The sequence below is a fragment of the Rhinopithecus bieti genome, unplaced genomic scaffold, assembly GCF_001698545.2.
Source record: "Rhinopithecus bieti isolate Rb0 unplaced genomic scaffold, ASM169854v2 scaffold_7398, whole genome shotgun sequence".
In the NCBI taxonomy this organism is placed as follows: Eukaryota; Metazoa; Chordata; class Mammalia; order Primates; family Cercopithecidae; genus Rhinopithecus; species Rhinopithecus bieti.
This window is the reverse complement of record NW_016805783.1, coordinates 1,687,197-1,693,920: the sequence shown is the minus strand read 5'-3', so window position 1 is coordinate 1,693,920 and position 6,724 is coordinate 1,687,197.

Below are 6,724 nucleotides of genomic sequence, written 5' to 3'. Positions count from 1 at the left end.
TTTACATAGAATTCCAGTTCTGTATATCCAGCGACCTTAAATGAAGACATTTCAAGCTTAACGTCTAAATATCACCTTAAATACATTGCAGAAATGGAACACATTTTCCCCCTCTTAAACTAGTTTCTTTTCTTTTTTTTTTTTTTTTTGACAGGGTCACTCTATCACCCAGGCTTGAGTGCAATGGCATGATCTTGGCTCACTGCAGTCTCCACTGCCCAGTTTCAAGCGATTCTCCTGCCTCAGTCTCCTGAGTGGCTGGGATTACAGGCATGAGCCACCACGTCTGACTGATTTTTGTATTTTTAGTAGAGGTGGGGTTTCACCATGTTGGCCAGGCTGGTCTTGAACTCCTGACCTCAAGTGATTCACCCACCTCTGCTTCCCCAAGTGTTAAGATTACAGGCATGAGCCACCGCACCCAGCCTTAAACTAGTTTCTTAACTATCTCCTTTCTTTCAGTGATAACTCCATTGTCTTCCATTACAGAAAATGTATAATCTTTTACACCTCCCTTTTATTCAACCCATCATGATATTCAACAATTTTTTCCTTTGAAATATCTTAAATTTATTCTTTCACCTCCATTCTCATGCCACTATTGCTGTTCAGGTTTTCTTCACCCCTAGATTACTACAGTAGTCACATGCCCAGTTTCCTTGCTATCATACTTTATTTCTTAGACATTTCTATATATAGTATTGCCACATTTAATTCCAAACAAATCAATAGGCTATAATGCCTCCCTATTCTCTGCTGTATCAAGACTAAAATCCTCTAATTGGTTTTCTAGGCAAAGGCTCAATAGCCTAATTCTAACCTAGTAATCCAAATTCATGTAACCTTTGCCTTAGGCTTTATAGCACAGATCCCAGGTTACTTTTGGGGGAATGTTGCATTCAATTTTGGCTTAAATTCCTACCTACAAACCAGACAAGTCCATTACTTGACAACTCAATGCATCTTAATTTACAAGCATGCAGGCCACAAATTATAAAATGAAGACATTTTTACTGAGTCAGCAGAAACAACTGTTCAATTCTCCTGCAAGTCCCCGTTACTTACAGTTTTCTGCTGAGGTGATCATCTCATGTGGCATTTATTGCCCTCTACTAAAGTGAGCTATTGTCTGACACTCTGCTCTGTACAGACGTGTTTCTGTTTCCATTTTCAGTTCCTTCTGCACATGGTCTAAGTACCAGTAGTTTAGTCAGTTCTCACCTTTTTTGAGGGGAGGGCAGCAATGACGGTATCAAAATTTACACCTGGAAAACAGGTCATAAAGAAAATCAATATAGAAGGGAAAGTGCTTTACCACAGGAATTATTATTTAATTGCTGGTTGAATTCTTGACTTTTGGTTAAAAGGTAAATATAACAAATATGTCAACCACCCTCAAAGCCAAACCAAAACCAAGAGCAACAGGCTTTTCAATCAACGTAACTTATACATTGGGTTCTGGAAAACAGATAGAAATGTCCTATAAATTTTATATAAATGCTGTATAAGGGTACATAAAAATATATCTTATTATAAATGATTTAAATGTCATAGCAGTAAACAAATGGTACTTATTTGATGCACAACTTTCTTTGCCTTCTTAGATTTTTTTGAAAGTTTTGGTGTGACTTGGTTTCTTTTTGAAGGGCAGAGCTGGGAGGAGGAGGAAAGGCATTTGGTCTCCTATAAAATTGTCCAAGAAAGTTTATGAGAAAGCCTATATCACTCAATAAGGTGGCTCCAGTAAGTTTAGGCATTCAAAAACATTCCATTAATTTTAGAGCTACCTTAAAGAATTATAGCAGATCCTCAATGCTTTTGTTTCTGTGATTATGGTAATGGTGTTTCTTGAAAAGTATTTTTAAACGTAAGGATTCTTTATTCTACCACCATGTCCTATCTCCTCAGATACACAAATAAAGGCCAAAAAATAACAGTTAAACTTTATAGAATTTCACACTTCATTGGAAAGGTTAGAAATGATCAATTGGATCAATAATGACCTCCAAAAGGATATCAAAATTTCACAAGCCTGATTATTCACACCCCTACCCACATGTTTCTGGTTTTGCTGGAAAAAAAAAAAAAAAGACATTTTTAGGTACCTGAGACCTAAGGAATGAATGTTAATAGCTGACATAGAATGAGAAGAGCTTTGATCAGTGAAGTAGTAAAAGGTAGAGAGCACTCCTAAATTATCAGAAAATAACCTACATATTTCTGTATTTAGCAGGTATGCAGCCTTTCTACCACTTTACCATAAAGGTATTACTGCTGATTTTCAGCAATCAATGGTCACTTATTCTACACCCACTATGTTTAAGACACTAGGCTAGACTTGCAGAATATACAATAAAAAATAAGATGGCCCCTTCCTATAAGACAGGATGTATTTGTTCTAAGTCAGGTATGGAAGTTTAAATGAGAGAAATGGTATTTTTGGCTGAGGAGGAAAAGTGAACTGGAAAAATTTCATGTAGGGGTTAAACAGCTTAAGTTTTAGACAACTGAAGATGAGGGAAAGGACATTCTAGGAGTAAATAACTTGAGCTAAGGCTCGTATGAAAATCTGAGTGAGGTTTGAAAAAGTATTATTTCTCTTTGGCTTAACAACAGTATTATGGTATTCATTCACAATTACTCCCATAGTGGTAAAGTCAATCTTACTTAAGGCAAAAAATATCCTAGATATAGCATTTTGCCTAGTTAACCCTTTCCTCTCAAGATTTCTCACCTGATTTGCTGAGTTAAAAGCCACAGACCCCCAATTATTTAGGGTAAACTTATTTATGCCTAGGTTTCCTTCCAGTATTTCCTACAAGTTTTTTTTTTTCTTCAAAGCAACACACCATGGCTCTGGAAGGGCTGCAGGCAATCTGACTACCCTTGTTTTCTTTGATTAGAAATGAGGGTACCTTATGCAAAGGAAAGAAAACAATCTCAAACATGGTTATACTCATTTCCCTACTCAATTCTCTAGTACCTACTCTTTGCCTTCATTCTACTGTTATCAACTTTACTCCTTGCTACTTCATCATGTCTTGGTTCGTGTTGTTTTCTGCACTTGCAAGTTATCATTCCTTCATTTCACATAATCAATCTTAACCACGTTTTCAGCCCAGCTTGCCTTTCATATCCTCTTACAAGTCTTCTCTGATAAGTTTAAGTCCACATTTCCTTCAAGCTTCTACCACACTTAAGTTAGCAAGCCAGAGTTTACATTCCATTATTCTCTGCTTGTTTCTTGTATGTTAGCATAATACTCCCATATAGGTTACAGTTCTTTGCTGACAGGGACCATCTTTTATAGACTATAGTGAAGTACTGGGCCTAGAATAGGCCCTTAATAATAAAGATAATGTCACTTTAAAAATGCAAGTAGAAAATGCTTAAGGCATTTAAAAGTAGTATTTTAACAATAACTATTTTAGATTAAATAAAACTATATTCATTCTTCTTTTCAGAACTTGAAACCTCAAATTATCACCTCAGATCATCATGCTATTAAAAAGTAGATTTGCGATGGGGCGCGGTGGCTCACGCCTGTAATCCCAGCACTTTGGGAGGCTGAGGCAGGCGGATCACAAGGTCAGGAGATCCAGACCATCTTGGCTAACATGGTGAAACCCCGTCTCTACTAAAAATAGAAAAAAAAAATTAGCCGGGCCTGGTGGCGGGCGCCTGTAGTCCCAGCTACTCAGGAGGCTGAGGCAGGAGAATGGCAGTAACCCAGGAGGCGGAGCTTGCAGTGAGCTGAGATAGTGCCACTGCACTCCAGCCTGAGCGACAGAGTGAGACTCCATCTCAAACAAACCCAAAAAAAGATTTGCATATGAATAAAACTGTCCAACTCTATCACTTATACACAACACAGCCATGAACAAAAGCAGCAGTCATTCTTGATAACCCAATCCCCTCTGAACCAAACAATTTCTGGCAGTAGCAGAGATTTACAAATACATAGCCTGCTAACAACCACTAGGCCTATAATGGAAAAGGTTGTAATTTGAATCCTTTGGAGTGTGCATCTTTCAAATGTGTAGTGAAATCATAAATACAACGTAATTTTGTTCAGTTTGGAATGAAGTGAAATTTTGCTTAAAGGAAGTGAAGATTATTCAAGTTGAAGCTTTAGTTAACTTGCATTAGTCACTAGCACTCTACTTCCAAAAAAAAAAAGTCAATCTTAGGAAAAACTGCGATCAAACATCCTTGACTTAAAACACATTCAGCACAATTTTTAAAACCTCTATACCTACATTACAGAATACAGTAGTAGTTCACCCTTATCCACAGGAGATACCTTCCAAGACTGCCATTGAATGCCTGAAACTGTGGATAGTATGAAACTTTATATATATATGCTATGTGCTTTCCTATACATACATATGATAAAGTTTTATTTGTAAATTAGGCACAGTAAGATTAAGAATAATAGTAAAATAAAACAATTTAAAAAAATGCAGGCAGCACTATTCTTGCGGCTTGGGGCCATTATGAATTAAATAAGGATTACTTGAACACAAGTACTGTGATCCTGGAACAGTGAATCTGATAACCATGATGGCTACTAAGTAACTAACAAGCAGATAGTGTCTACAGCATAGATACAATGGACAAAGAGATGACTGCTATCCTAGGCAAGATGGTGCAAGATTTCATCATGCTACTCAGAATGACACACAATTTAAAACTTAAGCATTGTTTATTTCTGGAGTTTTTCCATTTAATATTTCCAGACTTCAGTTGACTGTGTAACTAAATACGTGGAAAATGGGAGACATTACTGTATTACATAAGACTTGATAATAAGGTACATGTTTATTTATAAAATGTAATGATATTCCGCATACACTTTATTAAGGTAAGAAAATATATTGAAATAGTGCCATTTTTATTAACGTTTTAGAAAATATTCAAACGTTTAAAATAATTATACTCCAGAAGCTTTATAGGTGTTAAATAAAAAATTTTTTAAAAACTAGGCCAGGTGCAGTGCTTGATGCCTGTAATCCCAGCACTTTGGAGGGCTGAGGCAGGCGGGTCACCTGAGGTCAGGAGTTCAAGATCAGCCTGGCCAACATGGTGAAACCCCATCTCTATAAAAATACAGCCGGGCGCGGTGGCTCACGCCCGTAATCCCAGGACTTTGGGAGGCTGAGGCGGGCAGATCACAAGGTCAGGAGATTGAGACCATCCTGGCTAACACAGTGAAACCCCGTCTCTACTAAAAATACAAAAAATTAGCCGAGTATGGTGGCGGATGCCTGTAGTCCCAGCTACTTGGGAGGCTGAGGCAGGAGAATGGCGTGAACTCGGGAGGAGGAGCTTGCAGTGAGCCAAGATCACACCACTGCAATCCAGCCTGGACGACAGAGCAATACTCCGTCTCAAACAAACAAACAAACAAACAAACAAACAAACAAACAAATTAGCTTGGTGTGGTGGCGCATGCATGTAATCCCAGCTACTCAGGAAGCTGAGGCATGAGAATCGCTTGATCCCAGGAGGCAGAGGTTGCAGTAAGCCGAGATCGCGCCACTGCATTCCAGCCTGGTAACAGTATGAGACTGTCTCAAAATAAATAAGTAAATAAATGAATAAAAATAAAATTAAAATGATTGTAAACTTCAGTTAACAGAATCATCCAGAACTCCAGATTGCCCCATTGATTCAATTAAATTTTTGTCTGATAAAACTTTTAGAAATTCTTTTTCTTTTTTTTCAGTTACATTGCCTTTCCTTTAACAACTTCCAGTGGGGTAGTTTTCCTTTTGTTAATCATATCTCACACAGTCAAAGTGTTGATCTGACAAAGGGTAAGAGAAATGAAATCTAACATAATTTCTATAATGGTAAAGTTAAACACAATTTCCAGAATTCTAAGATGATACTGAATTTTCCACATAAATCTATGAGATTATATTTTCCCATCTGTTGTTTTAAGTAATACACCAGTGTACTAAATATTTCAAAAATGAATATATTGAAGGCTGATTCTCTTCTAGGATTATAAAAATCTGGGACAAGATAAAGCCAAGTTCAATATCTTATTTAAAATGTAAAGGCTTGGAGAAAGACAGTAACTTAAGGTCTTTCAACTAAGCAATGGCAGAGCCAATTTTCAAGTATTTGAATATGACCACAATTAACTTTTCTGGGACAGAAAGAGTTTAAGCTTCTGTTTACACTGTCATTTCTCTGGCAAAGTTACCAAGCTACCTAAATACTTCTTTATCACAATATTCACAAATATGAATTTTATTATAACACATTATAATCTTTTATTCTGATTCATGTCATGGCCTTCTAAACCTGTTGGTAAGCTTTAGCTTCTTGTACATGCTCAATTGTTATCTTAATAAAATGCATCCCGATGACACTGAAGAGACTAGTAACAGAGGCAAGTGCCTCTGAACAAAGAGACATATTGGATGAATGAATAAGCTGTACACACATAACTGACCATTGTTTGAGACTTTAAAAATGAGGACAATGCAGAAAATAACTTAAAGATTCTCAACATAAGAATCATCAAATTAATTTAATGAATATTTTCACTTCTAATTTATAATTTTACTTCATTTTGCATATTATTCTTAATTCTTGTATGAATTCAATGAATCCTAAGTTATTTCTTTAGACATGCCTGTTAAACCATTTTCTCCCATAAGAGCAAGTAAGATAATTGAAAGATTATAAAAGGATTATTTAATCCAAAAAA